Source organism: Nothobranchius furzeri, chromosome 2 (genome assembly GCF_043380555.1).
Source record: "Nothobranchius furzeri strain GRZ-AD chromosome 2, NfurGRZ-RIMD1, whole genome shotgun sequence".
NCBI lineage: Eukaryota > Metazoa > Chordata > Actinopteri > Cyprinodontiformes > Nothobranchiidae > Nothobranchius > Nothobranchius furzeri.
The window spans coordinates 91,738,608-91,765,945 of record NC_091742.1 but is presented as its reverse complement, the minus strand read 5'-3'; the positions used below and the strand labels follow the sequence as shown (position 1 = coordinate 91,765,945).

The 27,338-nt window shown below is 44.8% G+C and overlaps 1 pseudogene; it reads right to left on the bottom strand.

The window, feature by feature from the left end:
• Nucleotides 1-2,432: 2,432 nt before the first annotated feature.
• Nucleotides 2,433-27,338, bottom strand: part of LOC107397302 (zinc finger protein 850-like) — a 29,836-nt pseudogene continuing 4,930 nt past the window's right edge.

Here is a 27,338-nt window from a genome sequence, read left to right as displayed (position 1 = left end):
ACACAATTGTCTATTTTTGCTAATTTTAAATATATTTTTTAAACATTTTCTAAATGCTTTTTTATATTTTTTGTGAAGTGCCTCGTGATTTTTATCTTGAGAGGCGCTATAGAAATGATACTTTCTTCTTCTTCTTCTACATACCATGTTGGAAGTCCCCGTTAGATCAGGAATGTCGAGGTCCAGCTTGACCTTCTCTGGAACCGAAGCCGGTAGGAAAAGCAGCGGTTGCCGACCAGACCAGTCTTTGAGATACTTCTGGGTCACGACGGTTTTGTTGGCATCTAGTGAGACCCAAACCTAGGTCGTGATGGTTCAGCTTTTATTCTGAAAGGAACCGTTGCAGCAGTTGGAACAGCAACAGATTTTATCCAGCTTGTCGTTGGTTCTTTTGGCTGAAGAGGAAAGTTACGGATTGGCCACTCCGTCAACTTCTCTAGAACGCTTTGAACTGGCGTTAGAGATGACGTGGGCATAGTTTTATACTTCGGATGTTTTGGTTTATGGTTCAATGAAAAGTTGACTGATTTACCAAACACGCCTCCACCCCCAGATCTGGCAGATTCTGATTGGATCAGTGAATGCAATGTGTCATGTCTTTTAACGCTACGTGAGATCAGTCCTACTGGAAACATTTAAAGTCATATTACTTATATTCTATAGGATTATAATAAAGTAATTAATATTTTGATTTCACAGATTGGACACATCTTATTTATTGACTAACACTTTGTTGGATTAGCTTTATTAAAATAGAGTTCTTTGATTTATTAAGGAGAGAGTCCATTCTTCATTCTTCTGTTGAGCTGGAAAGAAGCAGTTTTATAACAAATGCATGAAACCTTGAGGCCATATCTCATGCACACTAGTTCTGTGAGAGAGGGAAAATGACTTTTGGTGGAACAGTCATTTCATACCGTTCCACCTGTCTCGAGATGTCTCCAGGTCACGACAGGTAGTTATTTGCGTCTATGGAGGACTCTTAAGGAGTCGAAGCTGGTTCAGCTTTGTTCTGAAGGAACCGTTTGTGGTATCAGCTGTAGCATGCAACAGGTTTTGACAGCTTGTCAAAGATGCGATGGGAGCAGATTTTCCCTCCGATGGCCAGTCAGTTAGGCTCAACTGAATCCCTCAGGAAGTGATGCTGTTTAAATAATGGCCATATTTTGGTTTACTGATAAAACAGAACTTGCCCTGTAAAGTGGTTTCGCCAACAAACTCAGATACACACCTCCCTCAGATATGAAGATGCTGATTTTGTGGATAAGAAAATATCTATGTGAAGTGATGTTAATTCTGACTTGCATCATGGAGATATGGTGAGTGTTTTGTCTAGTCAGTGTGCTGATTAAATATATGGGTCATATATTTCATTTCATCCTTATTAATCTTTCAATGTAATAATATTCATTTCAACTTCAGTAATTTAAGCACAGATTAATCAAAACATTTCATTATATGAATAGTTACTCATATTGTTCACCCGTCTTGTTCTGTGAATAAAAACCAGTCATAGATAAGAGTGAGCTTGCGAGGGACCTTGGCCAAGCAACAGTATCTTTCTTGCAGCTTAAAAGCACCAGTTAAGAATTATGTCTCAAAATGGCCAGATACTGAAGAAAAACGAATGAAAAAATGAATGCAAGTCAATGGGGCTAAAAACGCTATTTTCTAATCTGCTTTGCCTTACGGCCTGGATCACATATGTTGAAAAGCAATATAAATGAAAACTATTGATAGCTGTTTTGACCATGCCAGTCATGTACTTTGAGATTAATTAGCTTGTAAAAGTTCGTAACTAGCATGACTACAGACTAGAAATCGGCACGTCGCATATGTGACGTCACCACATAATCTCCTCACCCTTAACGTAGCTGCTACTTACCAAATGACCAGATTTATGGTGGTTCTTTCCTCCTGTGAGAAGTTTGCTGTACTTACAGCCATTTTCCCTCAGTTTTCTCTGTGTCTCGTTCAATGACGTCACTTTCGTTAAGCACATTTGTAGTTCTGGACTTATTTTCACACAAAACCTAAAATTGCATTTCCCCGTTAGAAAATAAGCGTGTTCTTGGTTTCAAAATGTGTCTTTAAAATTCACAGACATCATATGTGGAATCCATGACACAAAACAGGCGGAATAAGAAAAAAGCGTTTTTAGCCCCATTGACTTGCATTCATTTTTTTCGTTCTTCTGGGGACCCACGGTGCGGAAGTAGGTGGGCGTGACTTAGGCTCTCTATTTGCTAACAGTTTCAGCTTCTACGGTCGTCGCTTGAAGGAAGAACTGAAAAACAATGGCACTAGGCTAGCAAACTATTAAGGTATCAAGGATTAAATGTGGTCAAATCTCCTTTCTTCTTAACTGTATGAATTCTCATGTTTTGAGTCTGGTTACTTTGGGAGGGAAAACATTTAACAAACACATTTTATGAATACAATTTTAAGTGAATTTTCACATGAGAAGTTCAAGAAAATATTTGGCTGAAACTCGCTCTAGAGATCAAACATGGAAGACTTCTCACCTGGTGTGAGTTTTCATGTGACTAGTCAAGTTACTTCTTTGAGAGAAACATTTACCACAAGTTTTACATGAATATGGTTTCTCACCTGTGTGAGTCCTCATGTGTCTTGTTAATGAACTACTCTGAGAGAAGCATTTATCACAAGTTTCACATCTAAATGGCTTTTCACCAGTGTGAGTTCTAATGTGATCAGCCAAGTTCCTACGAACAGAGAAACATTTACCACACATGTCACATGGATATGGCTTCTCACCTGTGTGAGTTTTCAAGTGAAGGGTTAAAATACACTGGTAACTGAAACGTTTCCCACAGATTTTACATGAAAAGGGTCTCTCGTCGCTGTGAGCCCTCTTGTGCCGTCCAGATTTCTGCAAGTCTACACTAAATCTGTAATCTTTGGTTTGTTGATGACTTTTATTTTGTGTCAAATCTTCATGGCTGCTTGGTTCAGAGTTTTGATTCCAGCATCCATCCTGATCTTGGTTCTCAGCTCCAGCAGAACTGTGACACTGTGAACTGTGGCTCCTGTTTGGTTCTGGTTCACAGCTGTCTGTTTCTTCTGGAGGAGAAGTCACCATGAAGGTAACATTTTCCTGCTTCAGAAGGAACTGCCTATCCTGCTGTTGCTCGTTGGTCAGTGGAGGTTCTGGTTCCATCTGGTCCAAACTGGATGACATCTCCAGCTTAGAGAGCTGATGGTTAGTCAGAATCTCCTCCTTTTCCCAGACATGATGCTGAGGAAGCTCTGGACAGAAAAAAGAAAAAAACATGACAAAAAATAACATTTTTTAAATGTGACGATTAGCGTAAGTTTCATCGTTAACTCGCAATTAATCACAAATTATAAGTGTACCGTATTGTGATATTTTCATGTTTCTAATGTTTTTAGGCAACAGGAGCAGACAAATATACCTCCTTAATGCATATGTACAGTTGATGGGTTTACACACCCTGGTGGATGTTTTTTTTTATTTTTTTTGGCCTTTTCACAAAAACCTTTTTTCACTCATGTTTTGTGATGTTGTGAAGCGGTTTGTTGTGGAACTAATTTCAAATCACCATCTCGTCTCGTCTTCCTCCGCTTATCCGGGTCCGGGTCGCGGGGGCAGCATCCCAACTAGGGAGCTCCAGGCCGTCCTCTCCCCGGCCTTGTCCACCAGCTCCTCCGGCAGGACCCCAAGGCGTTCCCGGACCAGATTGGAGATGTAACCTCTCCAACGTGTCCTGGGTCGACCCGGGGGCCTTCTGCCGGCAGGACATGCCCGAAACACCTCCCCGGGGAGGCGTCCAGGAGGCATCCTGACCAGATGCCCAAACCACCTCAACTGGCTCCTTTCGATCCGGAGGAGCAGCGGTTCTACTCCGAGTCCCTCCCGAATGTCCGAGCTCCTCACCCTATCTCTAAGGCTGAGCCCGGCCACCCTACGGAGGAAACTCATTTCGGCCGCTTGTATCCGCGATCTCGTTCTTTCGGTCATTACCCAAAGCTCATGACCATAGGTGAGGATTGGGACGTAGATCGACCGGTAAATCAAGAGCCTGGCTTTCTGGCTCAGCTCCCTCTTCCCCACGACAGATGGGCTCAGCGTCCGCATCACTGCAGACGCCGAACCAATCCGCCTATCGATCTCCCGATCCCTCCTACCCTCACTCGTGAACAAGACCCCGAGATACTTAAACTCCTCCACTTGAGGTAGGACCTCTCCCCCGACCCGGAGGTGGCAAGCCACCCTTTTCCGGTCGAGAACCATGGTCTCAGATTTGGAGGTGCTGATCCTCATCCCAGCCGCTTCACATTCGGCCGCGAACCTACCCAGCAAGAGCTGAAGGTCAGAGCTGGATGAAGCTAGGAGGACCACATCATCCGCAAAAAGCAGAGACGAGATTCTCCTGCCACCAAACTCGACAAACTCCACACCACGGCTGCGTCTAGAAATTCTGTCCATAAAAGTGATGAACAGAACCGGTGACAAAGGGCAGCCCTGGCGGAGTCCAACCCTCACTGGGAACAGGTCCGACTTACTACCGGCTATGCGGACCAAACTCACGCTCCTCTGGTAAAGGGACTGAATGGCCCTTAACAGAAAGCCACCCACCCCATACTCCTGGAGCGTCCCCCACAGGGTGCCCCTGGGGACACGGTCATAAGCCTTCTCCAAATCCACAAAGCACATGTGGATTGGTTGGGCAAACTCCCATGCCCCCTCCATCACCCTTGCAAGGGTATAGAGCTGGTCCACAGTTCCACGGCCAGGACGAAAACCACATTGCTCCTCCTCTATCTGAGATTCAACTATCGATCGGACCCTCCTCTCCAGTACCTTGGCGTAGACCTTTCCAGGGAGGCTGAGGAGTGTGATCCCCCTATAGTTGGAACACACCCTCAGGTCACCCTTCTTAAAGATGGGGACCACCACCCCGGTCTGCCACTCCCTAGGAACTGCCCCCGATGACCACGCAATGTTGTAGACACGTGTCAACCATGACAGCCCTACAACATCCATAGCCTTGAGATACCCAGGACGAACCTCATCCGCCCCCGGGGCTCCGCCGCTGTGTAGTTGTTTGACTACCTCAGCAACTTCTGCCCCCGAGATCGGACAGTCCATCCCCAGGCCTCCCAGCTCTGGTTCCTCCTCGGAATGCGCATTGGTGGGATTGAGGAGCTCCTCAAAGTATTCCTTCCACCGTCCGACTATAGCCTCAGTTGACGTCAGCAGCTCCCCATCCCCACTGTAAACAGTGTGAGCGAGTTGCTGCCTTCCTCTCCTGAGGCGCCGGACAGTTTGCCAGAACCTCTTTGGAGCCGATCGATAGTCTTTCTCCATGGCCTCACCAAACTCCCACGCCCGAGATTTTGCCTCGGCAACTGCCACTGCTGCACCCCGCTTGGCTATCCGGTACCTGTCTGCTGCCTCCGGAGACCCACAGACCAGCCACGCCCTGTAGGCCTCCTTCTTCAGCCTGACGGCTCCCCGAACCTCTGGTGTCCACCAGCGGGTACGGGGGTTGCCACCACGACTGGCACCGGCCACCTTACGACCACAGCTAGCAACAGCCTCCACGACAATCGCAGAGTGGAACAAGGCCCACTCAGACTCAATGTCCCCCACTGCTCTCGGGACGTGGTCAAAGCTCTGCCGGAGGTGGGAGTTGAAGACCGTCTTGACAGGTTCTTCTGCCAGGCGTTCCCAGCAGACCCTCACTATGCGTTTGGGTCTGCCAGGTCTACACGGCATGTTCCCTTGCCATCTGATCCAACTCACCACCAGGTGGTGATCAGTTGACAGCTCCGCCCCTCTCTTCACTCGGGTGTCCAAAACATACGGCCGCAGGTCAGATGATACGACTACAAAATCTATCATCGACCTGTGACCTAGGCTGCCCTGGTACCAAGTGTACCGGTGGGCATCCTTATGTTCGAACATGGTGTTCGTTATGGCCAAACTGCGGCTTGCACAGAAGTCCAATAACAAAACACCGCTCGAGTTCAGATTAGGTGGGCCGTTCCTCCCAATCACACCCCTCCAGGTCAAGCTGTCATTGCCCACGTGAGCATTGAAGTCCCCCAGCAGGACAATGGAGTCCCCTGATGGAGCACTATCTAGCACTCGTCCCAGGGACTCCAAAAAGGGTGGGTACTCTGAACTGCTATTTGGCCCATAAGCACAAACAACAGTCAGGACCCGTTCCCCGACCCGAAGGCGCAAGGAAGCTACCCTCTTGTCCCCCGGGGTAAACCCCAACACACAGGCAGAGAGTCTCGGGGCTAACAAAAAGCCAACCCCAGCCCTCCGCCTCTCACCCGGAGCAACTCCAGCAAAGTAGAGTGTCCAACCCCTCTCCAGGTCTCGGGTTCCAGAGCCAATGCAATGTGTCGAGGTGAGTCCGACTATATCTAGCCGGTACCGCTCAACCTCTGCCACAAGCTCCGGCTCCTTCCCCGCCAGCGAGGTGACGTTCCATGTCCCAAAAACTAGTTTTCTTGTCCAGGGATTGGACCGCCAAGGCTCCGGCCTTGGTCTGCCACCCGATTCGCATTGCACCGGACCCTTCATGTTCCTCCTGCGGGTGGTGGGTCCACAGTTGGACGAGCCCATGTATCCGGTTCGGGCTGGGCCCGGCCGGGCCCCATGGGCGAAAGCCCGGCCACCAGGCGCTCGCTCACGGGCCCCAACCCCAGGCCTGGCTCCAGGGTGGGACCCCGGTAACCCTCCGGGCCGGGTACTCCGACTCTTCGTTTTAACCGCCGTGAAAGATCCTTCGAATTTCAAATCACCATAACAAAAGAAAACACCAAAATGGCCCCATCAAAAAGCGTACACACCAAGGACGTAATTTTCACTTTAGAAGTGGGGGGACAGGGGGGGGGGGTCTTGACAGTATGCTCTGATGGGAAACCGGCTTCAACACAAACGGTTGTTTTCTGCTTGGTCCTAGTGGAGGATGGCTGCTTATACTAAGCCAGGATTCTCTGGAGGTTTCTTCCTGTTAAAAGGGAGTTTTCCTCTCCACTGTCGCGTTATGCTTGCTTAGTATGAGGATTGCTGTAAAGACTCTGACACTAGTCAGTGACTTGATGCAGCCTGCTGGGTTCCTTATATAGGAAACTTTACTGATTGGCTTAATGAACTGACCTGTATTGGAATATTTATTATGTGAAGTGCCTTGAGACGACTCTTGTCGTGATTTGGCGCTTTATAAATAAACTTGGATTGAATGAAATGTTAGCTTGCTAACTTCTGCACACATGTGCAGTGTTAAACCGTACAGTCCGTTATCTTCCTGTTAATATTACCTGTTTAACGCTCAAACAAATGACTAATTCATAAATTAATGTTGGCATTAATTTCATATACCTTCATCAGTTACTGGAGGCCACTGTGTAACATAATCAGTCCATGTATTCGTCATGCTGTCACAGACAGTAAGTTTACAATGACAGCATAATGAATGAATCATTGACGAGAATCTGCAGCAAGATGGTGATCCCCACAAATTACTTTATCGGTCTACAAACATTTAAACATGAATAAAAACTGTTCATTCATTTTCTGTCAGTGTTGAGTTTCAGGAGTTATGTAACTAAAACAAGCAGTTTCAAAAAGTCCCTTTTTAACATAACATAGGACCCCACCCCCCCCACCCCCCACCCCCCTTCCTCACCTGTGGACCCTGGAGGAGCAGCTCTGGTCTCGGCCTCAGGAAGCAGTGACAAAAGGAGCTGGTGTCTGTCTGGTTCTGGTCCATGGTGGTCTCTGTCCTCATCATCAGGAGTCACAAGGGAGGTAACCGTCTCCTGCTTCAGTACAAGCTGCTCTTCATCCTGACTCATGCAGAGCTCCTCTTGTTCTAGAACCTGCAAAGGTTCTGACTCATCCTGCTCCACTTTCATCTGTGGAGGTTCTGGTCCCTCCTGTAAAGGTTCTGGTTGTTCCTGGTCCAAACTGGAGGTCCTCTCCTGGTTCCAGAGCTGCTGGTCAGTCAGAACCTCCTCATCTTTGCTGACATCATGCAGCGGGAGTTCTGGACAAACAGACCAAACAAAAAGATGAATCATGTGACAATAAGAGAGCACACTTCACTTTAATCATCTGATGCATCTGAAGATGTTTTAGAACATAATGAACTCTTAACCTGACAAACAACCACACACAGTTCTACAGTCAGAGATGAGAACAGCAGGTGTGTGTGTGTGTGTGTGTGTGTGTGTGTGTGTGTGTGACCCACAGCAAAACTGGACTCAGTATCTATCAGATTCATTGATTTAGATTCTTACTGACTTCTGGGATGGACACACAGGTACTACAGGTGAGTTTAAAGCTTTAAGCTTCAGAACAGCAAACGGACCCAAGCAGACTGTCCTGAGATTGTGTCCTCAGTAAAACCACATGAGTCCCGCTGCTGTTTCATACCTATTCTGTGTAAGTTGATCTGTGGTTTCCAGCTGATCTCCAGCAGTCTGCGCTGACGATCGATCTCTTCCTCGTAGCGGACGATGGTTTGTTCAAACTCGGAGAATATTTCTGCAGCAGCAGCAGTTAGCCGCTCTCTGATAAACTCTCTCAGAGACTGAGCTGAAGACATTGTTGCTGCAGAGCCTCAGAGGTTCACCTCACACACCCACACAACAAGCTAACGCTGCTAACCAGCAACAAGCTAACACTGCTAGCAACTTCCAGGTAAATGTGTCGGCTGTTGACCAGCGTAAAAGTACACCACCGCCACCTGCTGGGCTGGAGTTGGAACCGCACGAACAGCAACAATAAGAGATGAAGGTGTGGACCACAGCTTCAGTTCAAAAGGTGACAGAATGAAACTAACACAGTGGAGAAAAAACCGTTAAAGATCTGAGAGAAATGATCAACAGGGAAGATTTAACTGGGATCACAGTTGCTGTTTTTCTTAGGAACATAGAGGAAACTGATCCATCTGTGTTTCTGGAAATCAACATCGAAATTATCTGGAGGAACAAATGATGGGATAGGTGGAAATGGTTTCTTAGTTTGTTAACTTATAAAGAGTGTAAGCTTTCATCTGCTTTCATTGGAACTGAAAAAGACTGAACATCATAGAAGTTTCTAGCCAATTTTGGGGCGTGTTGAAGCACCCCTCACCTCACCTTCCTTCGCTTATCTGGGGTCCAGGTCACAGGGGCAGCATCCCAAGTACGGCCTCTTAGGTAATCCTCTCCCTGGCCAACCTACACATGTATTTCCTCCAAGTAGCCCTGAGTCGACCCGGGGCCCTTCTGCTGGCAGGACATGCCCAAAACACCTCCCGAGAGAAGCATCCAGGAGGCATCCGAACCACCTCAACTGGATCCTTTGATACGGAGGTGCAGCGGCTCCACTCCGGGTCCCTCCCGGATCTTTGTCTAGCAGTAAGGGAGGAGCTGCTTTCAACAGTGAGCTCTCTCCCTTGCTGGGTCTGTGTTTTGGTGCCTTGACGTAGCGTTTGTGTTGGGTTGGAACAACCGTAAGCTAAGCTGTTAGTGACCTGATGTTAAGCTGGGAGCTGCTCTGAGCAGTGAGCTGTCTCTCCCTTACTGGGTTTGTGTTTTTCCTTGCCTCCGAGTTTGGCAAATCCACAAAACAAATGTGGATTGGTTGGGCAAACTCCCATGACCCCGCCATCACCCTAGTGTGACAAGGTGAGTGTCACTGTATCCCGATTGATCGCACTGGCTACTTGGCCAAGGGGATCTCCCTTTGGCCGACTGCTTAGCGTGTATGACTGTCACCCGGGAGTCTGGGGATCGAATCCCACTCGGGCCCTCGTTACTCCACCTTGTCACACTAGCAAGGGTAAAGACCTGGTCCACAGTTCCACAACCAGGACGAAAACCACATTGCTCCTCCACAATCCGGGATTCAACTATTGAGTGGTTGAGCCAGGTAGAGGTGTGGCTGCCTCACCTGGAGACCAGTGCAGAGCAGCCACATAGTAATTTGTTGACAACATCACGATTTTCAGCTTAGCCATCAGCCACAGCTGATTCTAAATAAATGTGGAGCAGAGTTTTAACCTGAAGATGGAGATATAATTACGGTTTCGGACTGAGATATCAACTTTAAAGTAAGTGGCACTAAACTGGCACAGCAATGATTACACGTGTCTACAGGACTATTAGACAGGATATACAGGTTATCAGCAAAAAAAAGTTCATTTAGGCGTTACTTGCTCTTTAACATCCTCATTTGTGCACCAATCCCCCCCCCCCCCCCCCCAGCACTGATCACACTTGGAGTCCCCACCTTAACCCAACACACACACACACACACACTGCTGCTTGCGTTAACTAGATCTTTATTTATATTTAGAAAAAATTAACTTTAATTTCTGTTTAAAATGCATTAAGCAACTCAAAGTACCTTAAAACACTTGAAACAGGAGGATAACGTCAGCACAGTAAAAATTTCTATCATCAAATTTCTATTTAAATTTCAGTATTTTGATCATTCTTGGAAGATTACAAAAACTGCTTTTGACAAAAGGATAAACAGTGAGTCCACAGTTGTAAAACATACCTTTTAGGCTAGGGACACACAATATATGGGCATTAATATCGGTATCGGCCGATATTAGTCATTTTTTAATACATCTGTATTGGTCTGATAAATAAAACTGGGCAGATATTAACAACCAATATTTTCCCGTCTTGTTTATTTATTTGTTCATCTGTTTCAGAGGGTGAGGGGGTGATGTGTAATTGTTTAGTCGTCTGACAGTTATTTTAATATTCTCAGAGGCGTAAAAGTGTCTGTACATAACATAAATTCAGCTTTAATCATTTTTATTATGTACAAAATCTGCTGATTTTAGAAACATTAATGGCAGTATATCAGTATCAGTGAATATTGGTCATTGGCCATAACAGTGATATTAATATCGGATATTGGTAGCGGCCATCACTATTTTAGGCTATTTCCTTACTTTGTCAGCGCTCGTTAGAAAACATTTTTGCATCTGTGTCAAACTGGTCTAGTAAACTCTTAAGGCATTAAGGATTAAATGTCGTCATGATCTATTTTCTTATCTGTGCATTCTCGTGTTTTGAGGCCGAATACCTTTGTGCGGAAACATTTTTAACAAACACATTTTAGGAACAAAATATCTATAAATAATATACAATTACAGTATATAGAATATATATTAGTGTGAATTCTCACGTGACAAGTTGAAGTGACGTGTGTATTTTCTCTGGGAATAGGGGTAGCAGACACCTGATCATTACAAACAAGCAATATTCTTATGTTTGAGGAACACATTAATAACGGATGGCCTTTAGGGTCAAAATTCCCTGCGAGCGCAATTTCTGTAAGAGTACTTCATCAGATCGTTCAACGTCCAGCAAATTGACAAGAACATCCGACTCCCTTTCATCACTGCCAACGGCGAAGCGGTAAAAGTGTGTAACAGTGTTTATAAATGGTCGCTTGTTATAAATCAGTAAATGAGTTTTGTCCTCACGACCTCATGTAGAAAAAAAACATCTAAACTAGCGTTGTCCAGCAACCAAAGACCTGCTCCCATGTATTTTAGACCAGATTTTTATGGTTATAGACCCATTGAAAGTTATTGTTTACATCCGGGTAACTGCGCACACCCACACAAGCTAGAGGACAAGAACCCTGTCTCTAGGGCAGGGGTGTCAAACTCATTTCAGCTCAGGGGCCACATTGAGGGAAATCTAGTCCCAAGTGGGCCGGACCGGTAAATTAACTCATTCACTGCCATTGACGACTAAAGTCGTCATTTGCATTTTTTTTACTGTTTGAGCATCAGAACGAGCCCCCGCGCTGAGAGAACAAACATCTCAGCCCTGAAGCCGATCTTCATCCGCATACGTCACACGTCACATGGTCAGGAAGCAGACCATCCATGTGTTAGGACATCGTTTTGGGCCGTTCCTGTAAAAAAAAGTGAGGCGCGAACCGGAAAAGCGTCTGCCTATCACAATTCAACAACGGATTATGAAAGAACGGATAACGCTCGAAACACACGTATTCTTCCTGATGTAAGAGGTGAGTCTCCGCTTTGTTTTGGTTGTTTTGGCATCGACATCATGCTAGCGCGCAACGTTCTGTGACTCTTAAAAAAACAGTAAAAACGGTGAGAAACGCTGGCAGCGAAGGCCGTTAGCGATCAGGAAACGGCTGCCAGTGAATGAGTTAAAAAATACTTCAGATTGTTTTCTTTGTTTTAATACAGTCAATATAAAACAAGGCTGGAGCCTGAGGACAGTATATCCAAAATAGTACAAGTACAACACCTGAAGTGTACTTGAAAATTTGAAAAAAAAAATTAAAAAATCAACAAATAAAAACATTCTTTAGTGGTTTAAAGAGCTTACAGATCACATGGCAAGATCAGTTTCATGCAGCACTTAAAGTACATTTGACTCATTTTACTTTACATCTTTTAGCTTTCACCAGCACATCAATATCAGAAGTCACATCCTGAGTGGCGGCCAACTTCAGGATGTGATTCAAGTTCTTGTGTGAGCCTTGAGCGCAGCTTTGTTTTATTTATACTCATTACAGAGAAAACTTGCTCACAAAGATACGTTTATTTTAACTCTACATTGTAAAGTATGAAAATAAAGTTTACACAACCATCTCGCGGGCCGGATTTAACGCAAGCCGCATGTTTGACACCCCTGGTCTAGGCATTATCCAGAGCTGTCTCTGCGTTTTAGGCTGACAAAATAAAACCTAGGGATTTAAATATTACTACTTTAGATTATCTAACACATCTTTCTGCAGAAGAACAAAAAACGAAACATAATAAAGCTAACAGTGTTTAGAATAAAGCTTCCAGATCAATTTGAATTAGCTAGTGAGCTGTGGGGACGGCAGTCCTTCACAGAACCAGCTGCCTGTACTTCTCACAGCTGAACAGATGAAGATGTAACCAGGTCTCTTCTAAATGTTGCTGGTTTGTCTTTGGAGATTAATGGATGCTCTGTTTAATCTGATGAGCAACGTAAACAGAAACAGGAAGCGAAGGACATTGGACGCTGCCCGCTCCAACTACACAACACGTTTTGTGTATTTATTATAACAAGACAGTTACTGCGGGTCAAACTAAACTACACACCTGTGTTGTCATTTTCATACACGTTTATGTCTCAGAACTGATCACCAGAACAGTTCTCCCCGCTGCTGGATCCAAGTCAGTGATTTTCTCCTGGCTCCTCATCCCCCAGCCATGCATACATGTATTAAAAAAGCATGAAAGTCATTAGATGGCTATAACTTGCTTGTGTCTGCACATGTGGAGCAGATATTTTATTTTTTATTCAACGATGAAACTTTGTCTGCCATAATATGGGTGGTTACCCACTAGAACTGGCTGTTAACCACTGCCTTTGGCATATTTTATCAGATGGAAACCTGTAAAATGTAATGTTTCCTGTCTTTTGTTTGTTTACTTGAGCAGCCTACAGATCTGCGTAAGTAAGTAAATTTTATTTATATAGCACTCACCACAGACATAGAATCACAAAGTGCTTCACATAGATCAAAACAAAAAACAACAAAGTCATAAAATCATAATGATCTCATAACAGAATCAAATCAAATCAGATACTTTATTAATCCCAGAGGGAAATTAGATCAGATTAACATCAGAAAAAATAAAGTCATAAAATTATAAAATTTCAATAACAGACGAAAGAGTAAAAATAAGAAGATAAAAGGTTTAGGTAAAAGCAGCTTTAAATAAAAGTGTCTTTAGCTGTTCTTTTAAAAGTGTCCAGACTGTCAACGCTGCGTGAGGATAAAGGAAGATCATTCCAGAGTCGGGGTGCAACAGTCTGGAAGGAGCGATCACCTCGACTTTTTATATCTGGTCTTTGGAACTTCTAGAAGGTTCTGGTGGGTGGACCTGAGGGCTCGGGTTGGAGCATAAGGCTTTAACAGTTCAGTAATATAGGGAGGAGCTTGACCATGTAGAGCATTGAAAGTTATAGTCAGGATTCTAAAATGAATTCTAAAGCTAACGGGTAACCAGTGCAGAGACATTAGCATAGGAGTGATGTGTGCTCTTCTGTTTGCTCCAGTTAGGAGCCTCGCTGCAGAGTTCTGGACCAACTGAAGGCGGTGAAGGGATTTTTTGTTAAAACATGTGGAAAGTGTGTTACAGTAATCTAGACGGGAGGAGATAAAGGCATGGAGAACCATTTCAAGTTCATGTTTTGATACCAACCTTCGCAGTTTGGAAATATTTTTTAAATGATAAAAACAGTTTCGGACCAACGTTTTTGAGTGACCTTCAAGAGCCATTGATTGGTCAAAAATAACACCCAAATTCTTTAAGTTTGTCTTGACGGTAGAGGATAAATGACCAAGTTTTAGACTAATCAGGGGAACCATGCTCTCAGGGGCAATGATCAGACATTCAGTCTTTTCAGAGTTTAACTGAAGGAAGTTATCTTCTAGCCAGCTGGTGATAGCTGACAGACACTCTAGTAATTCAGACAGTTTGTAGTACTCAGAATCCTTAAAGGAGTGTGTGTTAACCATGTTGATGGATTTTATTTAATCACTATTTAGCTCTGTTTATTGTCAACTAACAGATAAACACAACAGTGGTCAATGGAGAGGTGTCGGATTCTGGGGCTGGGGGTGGGGGAGTGGGCACGCAACGTTATGTTTCAAGGGGTCTATAAGTTACAAACCAATATTTTTCAACAACTGGGCATCATTTCATTATTTTTTAACTACATTATTTTTCCAGAGAACAATGGTAAAAACTACACAGTCACTTTAAAGAAAATATTTGTCTGAATCTCGCTCTACAGATCAAACATGGAAAAGACTTCTCACCTGTGGTGAGCTTTCATGTGTTTAGTCAAGCTACCACTTTGGGAGAAACCTTTACCACAAATTTTACATGGATATGGTTTCTCACCTGTGTGAGTTCTCATGTGGCTGGTCAAGGAACCACTGTCAGAAAATGTTTTACCACAGGCTTCACAAGTAAATGACTTTTTACCTGTGTGCGTTCTCATGTGTGTAATCAAGGAACTTCTCTGAGAGAAACATTTCCCACAAATTTCACATGGATGTGGTTTCTCACCTGTGTGCGTTCTCATGTGTTTAGTCAAGTTACCACTGTGAGAAAAACATTTACCACAAGCTTCACATCTAAATGGCTTTTCACCTGTATGAGTTCTTGTGTGACTAGTCAATTGACCTGTCTGAGAAAAACATTTACCACAAGTTTCACATGGATATGGTTTCTCACCTGTGTGAGTTCTCATGTGTTCCGTCAAGCTACCTCTTTCAAAGAAACATTTAGCACAAGTTTCACATCTAAATGGTTTTACACCTGTGTGAATTCTCATGTGTCTAGTCAAGGTACCACCATCAGTAAAACATTTACCACAAGTTTTACATCTAAATGGCTTTTCACCTGTATGAGTTCTTTTGTGACTAGTCAATTGACCTGTCCGAGAGAAACATTTACCACAAGTTTCACATCTAAATGGTTTCTCACCTGTGTGAGTTCTCATGTGTTTAATCAAGGAGCCTCGGTCAGAAAAGCATTTACCACAAGTTTCACATGTAAATGGTTTTTCACCTGTGTGTATTCTCATGTGAACTGGTAAAACCCCCTTACAGCTGAAAAATTTCCCACAGAGTTCACATGAAAATGGGCTTTCCTCTCCGTAAGCCTTTTGCTGTTTTTCTAGTTTCTGACTGTCTATACTCTCTCTGTGATCTTTGGTTTGATGATGTCTTTTATTTTGTGTCAGTTCTTCATTGCTGTTTGATTCTAAATTTTCATTCTGGCATCCATCCTGATCTTGGTTCTCAGCTTCAGCGGAACTCTGACGCAAGGGTCGGTTCTGATTTGGTTCTTGTTTACATGTTTCTGCAGAAGGAGAAGTCACCATGAAGGTAACATTTTCCTGCTTCAGAATGAACTGATCTTCATGCTGATGGATATAGAGTTCCTGCTGTTCCTCTTTGATCGGTGGAGGTTCTGGTTCCTTCTGGTCCAAACTGAGGGTGGTGTCCTGGTTAAAGATCTGCTGGTCAGTCAGAACTTCCTCTTTTCCCCAGTCATGATGCTGTGGAAGATCTGGACAGACTAAAAAAAAACAAAAGAAAACATAGATTAATGCAACAATTATGACCAACATTCAACAAAATCTTTCAACTGTGATTAATGGTACGACTTCCACAATTAACTCACGATAAATCACAAATTCATTACAAATTATAAATGTACCATAGCATAATTATTATTTCACGTGTTTTTGAGTTTTCAAACAATTTGTAGTGAGATTAACAGATTGTATTTTTTTTTTATTCATTTGTATGTGAGTTGTATCATGAATCAGTCAGACTGGATACGTCTGGAGCGTAATAGATTCAGCTACAATGCACCGCCTCATATCAAAACTGTAGTAGAAACGCTTCAGGTTGTTTTGAATCCCAATGGACACGGAGACGGAAATGAAAGGGAAAGAGGGGAGAGGAAGGAAAGTGGTGGGGGGTAAAAGTTCATAAAAATAAGCAATAAAAAATAAGGACACACCAAAAACTCGGCCACCGAAATTTTTCAGCCGAAAACTGAAAATGCACTTTTGGGTCAATTTCATCCTAAAATTTTCGGTGGCCGAAACACCAAAATGACCAGAACAAAATAGCCAAAACAGGCCGTCAGGTGAACCCCGTTTTCGGTTCATCTCGCTGTGACCTCATGTGTCATGTTCTGAGGGTTGAGGTGGCAGACCATGTGTGGTGGTGGGTTCCAGGAGGCAGAAGAGCAGGCAGACGGATGTAAAAAATAAAAGATGTTTATTGTAGGACGGGAGCAACAGGACGAACGAACATGGACAACGACAATGAACCGACAAAGACAACAACCAGGAGGGAGGTATAAATACACAAGGGAATCAGGAACACATGGGCAGAGTAATCAGGGACAGGTGAGAACAATTAGGCAAATCAGGGCAGGAGAGACACAGTCAGGGAGGCTGGGGCGGATCATGACAGTACCCCCCCCCCCCCCCCCCTCAAGGGGCGGATACCAGACGCCCACAAGCCACAAAACACAGGAGACACGAACGAAGACCAGACCAGGGCACACATGACAAGGGAACACAGAAGACGAGACCAGAGAACAAGGAACACCGTCCAGGGCTGCGGAGCAGGGGCCTCTTGGTTCAGGCGGCACTCCGTCTTATGACCAATCAGACGTGTCCAAGAACTTAGACCAGGGAAACTCGGACTCGTAGACTTGACTTGGGCACAGGGACTCGTAGACTTGACTTGGGCACAGGGACTCGTAGACTTGACTTGGGCACAGGGACTCGTAGACTTGACTTGGGCACAGGGACTCGAACACTTGACTTGGACACAGGGACTCCAACACTTGACTTGGGCACAGGGACTCGAACACTTGACTTGGAAATAGGGACTCGAACACTTGACTTGGACACAGGGACTCGAACACTTGACTTGGACACAGGGACTCGAACACTTGACTTGGACACAGGGGCACGTAGACTTGGACTTGGGCACGTAGACTTGGACTTGGGCACGTAGACTTGGACACGATGACTTGACTTGGCTTGACACGTAGACTTGGCTTGACACGTAGACTTGACTTGGCTTGACACGTAGACTTGACACGTAGACTTGACTCCAGGAACACAGAGACGAACTGCAGCAGCAGGCGTGGGACCCAGCAGGAACTGCAGCCGCAGGCATAGGCCCCAGCAGGAACTGCTGCGTGGAGGACCTGCAGGCACAGAACCCGCAGGCGTGGACCAGGAAGTGGTTGAGTAGCGGGAGCGACGCGTGGAAGCCCAGCTCGGCGGCAGGTACTCGACATCTCAATCAGAGCAGGTGCACATCCGATCTGCTGGGTCCATCGGCGGAGGCTCGGGTGATGGGAAGCCGGAGAAGAGCGGGGAGACCAGCCCTACCACACCGGAGAATAATGGCGTGCGTAGGTGGTGTAGCTCCCTTGAGGCTCCAGGATCCACCGGAGAAGAGCAGGGAGACCAGCCCTACCACACCGGAGAATAATGGCGTGCGTAGGGGGTGTTATTCCCTTGAGGCTCCAGGATCCGCGGCTTCAGGAGAAGAACGGGACGGGGCAAAAACAGCTGGAGGAGAATGACCCTGGCCACCCTGAAGATAAATAGGATGCGCCAGGATCTCCCAGAGGAACTTCGACCACCCCGAGAACAGGTAGGATGCGCCAAACACACAAACTCCAGGCCAGAAATCTCCCACAACTGAAAGGGACAAAAAAAGAAAAATAATCCCCCAGGAACAGATGTGTTAGCTCACCACAGGTCCAGGTTTGGTCGGTTCATTCTGTCATGTTCTGCGGGTGGAGGTGGCAGACCATGTGTGGTGGTGGGTTCCAGGAGGCAGAAGAGCAGGCAGACGGATGTAAAAAATAAAAGATGTTTATTGTAGGACGGGAGCAACAGGACGAACGAACATGGACAACGACAATGAACCGACAAAGACAACAACCAGGAGGGAGGTATAAATACACAAGGGAATCAGGAACACATGGGCAGAGTAATCAGGGACAGGTGAGAACAATTAGGCAAATCAGGGCAGGAGAGACACAGTCAGGGAGGCTGGGGCGGATCATGACATCATGTAGCAACTTGTTTCATTAAATGTGTACACAGTGATTTTCAAAGTAAAGTTTTCCTCGTTTAAATGAGTCGTCAAGCCTGCCTCAGAGTCCTTCTCTATTCACACATCAATTTAGAAAAATGCAACATTAGTAGGCGTTGCCTGACAGACCGAGAGGGGGCGGAGCTGCGGCAGTGACGAAGACGGATGGGTAACGAGGCGAAGCTAGCTTTTTTCACTCTGAGCAGTCATTAGATATGGAGGAAGTTTCTCCCCCTCCTTACCCAGACAATCAATAGGAAAGGGACCAAGTCTATTTGGAGGAGACAAGCACACTAAAGTTACATATATATATATATATATATATATTAGGGGTAGGCCGTTATCGGCGTTAACGCGCTGCGGCAAAGCCAGACTCTTATCGCGCGATAAAAAAAATGACGTCGTTAATCTATTCTCAAAGTTGGGTTGGGCTCTGGGTCTATACTAAGTAAGCTATGATGACTTTCACATTGCGCGGATGGATACCTGGTTGGCGCGGATGTATACTCGGCGCGGATCATCGTACGTATGGACGGACGCCAGGCTCGCGGAGTTTAATGTTCCCCATGCAGCCGAACAGTTGCACTTTCGCACTTTCGCCACCAGCAGTGCTTCTCCCTTCTCATGGCGTGGGACAAGTAAATAATTTATGTACTTTCACCTGAGTTTAATCCATAAATCCGACTTTCATTCTTTTTATTTTGTTTTGTTTACCTCTGACATTTCCAGCCGGGCTTTCCCTGGGCCACACTTCACCGTCCGCGGCCGAAGCAGCGCTCGGATGTGAGAAAACCGAGACAAGACTTTCTCAGACAGGTGCGGTTTCCAACTAAGTTTAGCTCTTTTAGCAGCTGTTTATTGTGATAAATTGTTTCTACAGGTCGTTGTTCATGTGGCTTCGACTCAAATTCACCTGTAATAATAAACGTTTTACTCATAAATTTTTATATTTGTTTAGAAAAGTTGAGCTAGGATGACTCCCCTTGCCGTTTTCAGAGACAACAACAGCAACAGTTGGCTTCTGCTCATACAGGTGAGCTGTGGCATCATTTCCAGCTCTCGCTCCTATTCACCAGAGGCGATCCTTCATGCAAACTAAAGGGGGGCATTGGAAGGGCACCCCAGAAATTTAACCCCCTCCCCAGGCCAGATAGTTTGTGTGTGTGTATGTATGTATGTCTGTATGTGTGTGTGTGTGTGTGTGTGTATATATATCTATATACTTTTTTCTTTAGCAGGCCATATTGTGCAGAAGAGAAGATCTAGTTTGTCACCAGACAATGTGAACAAGCTGGTCTGCTTGAGTGACTGGTGGAAGAAGGAGAAATAGAGCTTGGACTGATTGACCAAATGCTACTGACTGTAAATAGTTAATCATGACCTATTCTGTAGACCTACAGTGCAGAATTTGTTGAACTGAATAAACAGCTATTAAACACAAATACTTATTGATCATTATTTATTTTCATCATCAGTTATCGTAGTAAAACTGCTTTATCAGTCTGTGATGCATTATTGAAACAAGAAATGCGCCTCCATTCTCAAAGACTTGCTTTTATTCATTATCTAGGTAGCACACACACACATGCCTTTGGCAGAATTTGAATGAGCCATTTTAATCTAGACTAATTCCAAGATTACAGTGAGATTAATCTAGATTAAAAAAATTAATCTATGCCCACCACTAACATATATATATATATATATATATATATATATATATATATATGTATATATATATATATATATATATATATATATATATATATATATATATATATATATATATATATATATATATATATATGTGTGTGTGTGTGTGTGTGTGTGTGTCCTGATGACCTTGTTGCTGAATGACTTGTCACTCTCACATGATTCTGGAGACCACTTGTGGAGAAATTGTCTACCACACTCAGGGCAGGCAAAGGATTTGTTGACAGTCTTTTTTTTTTTATCGTGTCCTGTCTGGCTGTGAAGCAAACAGAATTGATGTCTGAATGCTGGTGGCAAGCCTTACAGATTTACTCTCAGGTGGAGCATCAAAGTGTCTGCTTTTAATGTCACGCCTGATACTTAAAACTTTATTGTCTTTGAATGTTTTTTAATTCTGACCAGACACGGAGACAGAGGCGAAAGAGAAAGGAAGAGACAAAAGATGGGGGGGGGGGTTCCACAAAAATAAACAATAATGCACAAGAATCTGCTTCTAGACCTGCAGAAAGAGAGAAGGGAAAAAAAGCAAAAAACAAAAAAAAGGCACACAACAATACAACAAGATCAAGCTATCACTGCGTCAACTTGATGAAGAAATGTAAAATCAAAATTGTTTAACTGAACAATCACACAATAATAAATCACAGTGTATTAAGTGCCCACCATAGCCTTAAGACTGCATGAGAGCACCATGTGAGCACCTGTGTGTGTACACGCGCTTGTTTATGTAAGGTTTCTCTATAGGAGCGTCCAATAGAGAGTGTGAGGGGCCACAGATCTGCCCCCTAAAGATGTGCAGGAGACAGAGGGAGCTCCAAGTCCCAGAGATCCAGGAGTTGCCCCAGAGCACAGGAACTCCAGGGAGACTGCGACCAGAAAAGCCCCTGCTCCCCTCGAGAGGCGCAGAGGATCGCCCCGGGAGGCCACAACCAGCAGCCGGCAGAGTCCCGGGAGATATCGGCGGCAAGCCCACAGGCCCGCCCGCGGCCTCCCACCCCCTAGCTGGCCGAGCCCGGGACCCAGCGACCCGGGACCCAGGGGCGACCACCCCCGCCGGGGACCCAGCAGAGCCCAGGGACCCACACCCCACCAGGCAGCCACCGGGATCTATAAGGCACTCCCTCCCTCATGCTCACACATGCACATACAACCAAAGACTTACAAAAATGCACGCCGGACACCCACTCATGCTCCCCATACACACCCTATTCACTCTGGTCCTGGTACTGCTGCAAATGGGGTACAACCATCACCGGTTACCAGAGTTTGACCCTTTCTGCTGGGTGCTGATGAGCAGGCTCCTCCGCCCAACGCTGAGCACAGCAATCCACCACCCCAGACCCCAACTGGACGGCCGGATCTCCCTCCTAGCCTCCAGCCCCAGGAAGCCAAGCGACAACAGAGGTGTGCTAAGACCCCTAGTCTCCCTCCGCCTGCTCCAATATGGTGTTAGTGAGTGTTGATGAGGTGTATTCCATGGCTGTGGTGAGCGGGCAGTGCGGGCATCGTCTGGCCTATGCCAGCTGAAGCCATCACACCACCCCACTTGCACCCATAGCCCTCAGTGTCTAAGTGCAGTTTAAAATTGGAAGTGGGCACCGGCACTTGGGATGAGGCTGAGAAATCCCCCTGCAAAATGCCGTTGGATGTGCTCACTCCCAAGGCCCTAAGTGTGTGTTTGTGTGGAATGTCGTTGGTGGAAGTGTTTAAGGTGCAGATAAAATTGGGGCCAGGTTGCCACAGGAATGCGGAAATGGGGTCAATACCTGCATTCCTGACTTGTCCACCCCTCAAGGTCCTATGTGCATGTTTGTGTGATGATGTGAGGGAGCAGGAGGAGAGAAATGTGTGGGGATGGGGAGGAATGGCTGGTTGGGCTTAGCCCTCCAGGGAGCCAGCTCCCCCACTGGCCCCAATAGGCACCTCAGTTGTCAAAATGCCACCAAGTGCATGGAGACCCCAGCCCATCCTGCCAGGGCCCAAAGCAGCAGCATCACAGAGCCTCACAGAGTCCGAGGGCACCAACCCAGCCCCACCCCAGCAGAATATCTACGCCCATCCCTGCATTTGCACAACTTCCGGACTATAAAAGACATAGGACATCCAGGTAAGGTTGGGTCCTCCCCCTCCTGGACTTCCTCCTCCCCTGTGATGGGACAGCAGAGGAGCCAAGGTCTACCCGAGGCCCCTGAACCCGAGTCAGGCACTGCTGCATGTTCCTGCCTTCTCCCCGGCAGCATACATGTCAGGACCTGACCCCCAAGGCCCTGCTCAGATCCCCCCACGGGGCCGGCCACCCCCACACCCCGAGCCCCCAGGCCTCCACCCAGACCCACCCAGGGGCAATGCAGCCGCCAGACAGTAACCCATGGCCACCGCCAAGACCTCCAAGGGGCCCCACTCACAACCGCGAGTAGTCCACCCCCCGAGGCAACCCACGCACCTCCAGAGGGGGGCAACGGCCATCCAGTCCCAGACACCCCCAGTGAACCCACCTCCAAGGAACGTCCAGATACTCCAAACTCAGACCCTCCACCCCCTCACCCACATCATCCCGCAGGACAATATATATGGTCCCCCGTCATCGCTATGTGATGGAACCGATCAAAGGAGCCCAGAGAGAATGATTTGAAGTGGAAGCAGAGACTATATCAAGTGTAATATGATCTAACAAAAGACTTCTATAGTGGTTGATGCAAAGAGTATCTCTATTTTTCCAATTCAAGAGGATAGTTTTCTTAGCGATGCATATGGCAGTCAGAACCATGTGAGCCAAAGATGTTTCAATCAGGACGTCGTCCAGGTTTCCCAGTAAACAAAGAGAGGGGGCGGTTGGGATATGACATTTCAGACACTTTGTCAGGTCTTCACATACTCTACCCCAAAATTCCTGGACAGGTGGGCAGGACCACAGTGCATGAATGTAATTGTCAGGAATGTTGTTTGTGCAGTGTGTACAGGTGTCAGACGACACAAACCCCATCTTGAACATCCGATGACCTGTATAGTGTACTCTGTGTAGAATTTTGTACTGAATTAATTGTAAATTGGAGTGTCTGATCATTTTAAAAGTTTTTAAACAAGTTTGGGACCAGAAGTTCTGGTCAAAGCTGACTGATAGATCCACCTCCCATTTTTCAATAGGAATTGCAATTTTACTGTCTATTTTGGACAGTGTCTTATATACTTTAGACAGTAGTTTGGGGGGTTTGAGATTATAGAAGTCTAACACCCTTGGTGGTGTTTGTAATTCTATTTTATTGAGCTTAAATTTTTGTTTGACTACAGATTTAATTTGGTGGTATTCTAAAAAGCTATTCTTATCTATTCTGAATTGGGAGACTATTCTATTAAATGGGATGAAGTCCAATCCTTCATATATGTGTTCCAGGTATAGGATTCTTTTATTTCTCCAGTCCGGAAGGTTCATCATTTTATTATTTTGCAAAATATCAGGATTATTCCAGATAGGTGTGCGTCTGCATGGTATTAGTGAAGACTCTGTCATTTTTAGATACTCCCACCATGCTGTCAGAGAGGCGCTGATACTAATACTTTTGAAGCCTTCATGTTTTCTTATGTTTGAGCTAGTAAATGGTAAGTCTGAAAGCTCTATCGTATTGCAAAGTGTCTGTTCTATATCTAACCAGGACTCGTCTAATGGGTTATCTTGCAACCATCTTGGTATATATTGCAGACTGTTGGCTAAGAAATAATAATAAAAGTTGGGTAAATCCAGTCCTCCTCTGTCTTTGGTCTTCTGAAGCGTTTTTAAGCAAATTCGTGGAGGTTTATCCTGCCAAAGGAATTTGGTAATTGAGGAGTCCAGAGATCTAAACCAGTCAGCTGGTGGTTTGTTTGGGATCATTGAAAATAAGTAATTTATTCTGGGTAAGACCATCATTTTAATTGTAGCAACTCTCCCCATGAGTGATATCGGTAAGGATTTCCATCTTGCAAGATCATCTTGTACTTTCTTTTAAAGTGGGATGCAGTTTAGTTTGGTTAGATCTGCTAACTTGGGAGAGACATTAATTCCCAGGTATGTGATATTTCCTGACTCCAATTGTGTATTAAGTAAATTGACAAAAGAGAAATTAATTGGTAGAACTGTGGATTTTAACCAGTTTATAGAGTAATCTGAAACTTTTGAAAAAGAGTTTATCAGTTCTATTGAATGAGAGAGAGACGATTGAGAATTCCGGAGAAAGAGTAAAACATCATCTGCATAAAGACTTATCTTATGTTCTATTTTCTTACACTTTATCCCTTTAATACCTGTTGTTTGCCTAATTGTTGCTGCTAGTGGTTCAATAAAGTTAGCAAACAGTGAGGGGGAGAGTGGGCACCCCTGCCTGGTCCCCCTCTGAAGACAGAAGCTAGCTGATATGGTCATTGGTCCTGACACGTGCAGTTGGTGAACTGTATAATGCTTGTAGCCAGTTTATCAAATCAAATCAAATCAACTTTATTTATATAGCACTTTTCATACAAAAAAAATGCAACTCAAAGTGCTTCACAGAATAAAATGGCCCCATAGATCCCATATTCCCATCCCAGCCCCCCTCCCCAAGTATAAAACAATTGACAATTACGGTTCCCCTCCCGCACCCAACTTCCAAGGTGGACACACACACACACACACACACACACACCCGCACACACACACACACCCGCACACACACACACACACACACACACACACACACACACACGAACAACAGAGGAAACAATAGGCTGAGTTCAGATGGGTCAGGTAATGAGCGACACATCATCAGCGGAGCCATCTGCCCTGACAGCAACAGATCTATGGCAGCAGCCAAGTTTATGAAGAAGTTCCCAAAATCAAATTGATGTAAAGTTGCAAATAAGAACTTCCAGTTAACTCTATCAAAAGCCTTTTCTGCATCTAGAGATAATATACTAGTTTCTATGTTTCTACTGTAAGAGAAATCTATCAAATTAAGTAATCTACGTGAGTTTGTGGATGACTGTCTACTCTTGATGAAACCAGTTTGGTCAGGGTGTATTATGAAGGGGGTTACCTTCTCTTATCTTTTTGCCATGGCTTTACAAATTATTTTGAGATCAACATTAATAAGAGAAATTGGGCGATAGCTGGTAGGAAATGCAGGGTCTTTGCCTGGTTTTAACAAGAGACTAATATTGGCTGAGTTCATGTTTGGCGGTAATCTGACACCCTCTTCGATTTCCCTCACCATTCTGAAAAATATTGGAGCCAGAATGATCCAGAATTCTTTGTAGAACTCTGCTGGAAACCCGTATGGACCAGGAGCTTTCCTATTAGTCATGGATTTAAGGGCTTCCTGGAGCTCAGCTGATGTTAGTGGCGAGTCCAGGACTGTAACTTTGCTGTCTGATAATTTAGGAAGTGTTATCCTGTCAAGGAACTCATTGATCTCGTTATCTGATGGGTTTATCTGTGGTGAGTACAAAGTTTGGAAAAAGTCTCTGAAAGTGTTGTTTATGCTTTCAGGGTCATAAACTATATTCCCGGTTGAGTCTTTAACAGCAGATATGGTAGCTTTCTCTTTATTTATTTTTAATTGGCTAGCTAAAAATTTACCTGATTTATTACTGAGTTCTAAGTTTTCTATTTGTAGTCTTTGTGCTAAAAATTGTGTCTTTTTGTCAATAATTTCATGAAGTTCTAATTTAGCTTTACGTAATTTGCTCATTAACTCTTCTTCTGTGGATGCCTCTAAAGACTTGATGATTTCTTCTAACTCTGAATACATTTGTTTTCTGTTTTTTTCTTATGTGATGAGAAAGAGATTATTTTACCTCTCATCACTGCCTTTCCTGCCTCCCAGAGAACAGATGCTAGTGTTCCAGGCAGGTCATTATGTTCTAAACATAAAGCCCACTCCTTTTTTAAAAATTCTATAAAACCTTCATCTTTAAGCAGTGATGTATTACACCTCCAGTTTTTGCTCGGTGGGATTGTCTTCTTATTTACCAGAGTTAATGAAACCGAAGCATGGTCGCTGACAACTATGGGGTGTATCTCAGTGTCTGACATGTCAGCCAACAATGAGCTGCTGACTAGAAAATAATCCAAACGTGAATGAGAGTGATGGACGTGTGAAAAAAATGTATATTCTCTTCGGTTAGGATGAAGAGATCGCCATGCATCACAAAGCCCATAATCACTCATGTACTGTTTAACTATATTAGTGGATTGCCAATTGCATTTAGTCCTAGCTGTACTGAGCCTGTCTGTTAAAGAGTTCATCCAAAAATTAAAATCGCCTCCAAGTATAAGTGGACAGTCAGAGTGTTCGGAGAGTACAGAGAAAAAATTATGAAAGAATGAAGGGTCATCAATATTTGGACAGTATATGTTGACAATACATAAGCTTTGGTTCTGTACAGATATTTTTAACATTATAAATCTACCCTCTGGATAAGACACTGTGTCTAATACTGTGAAATTGATGTTTTTGTGTATTAAAATAGCTACACCTCTTTGCCTAGAGTTATAGCAGGCAGAGAACATGCTGGGAAACTCAGGTGTTTTAAGTTCATCTGCAGATGTGGCAGATCTACGAGTCTCTTGTAACAATATTACGTCTGCTTGCACTCTCTTTAGCTGAACAAAAATCTTTATTCTTTTCTCTATGGAGCTAGCTCCATGTGCGTTCCATGAGACAAATCTTAGTGCACCCATAGATGTGTGTGAGTAGCTAAAATATGACGCCTTCATGTGAATAAGATGGAATAAGTATCTATTGGGCCATTCCCATCTGTACCGGGTCGGCCCGGGCCGGGTAGCGTAGGTTGTTTACATATCTGGGTGGCCTGGTATTTTTCCGGGCCAACCAAGGCTAATTCTCAGCCCTCTTCTCGAGGGGGTCTGCTTCAGGCCGACCAGGGCCAACACACCCACTGCTGACAGCAAATTCACACCTTCCAT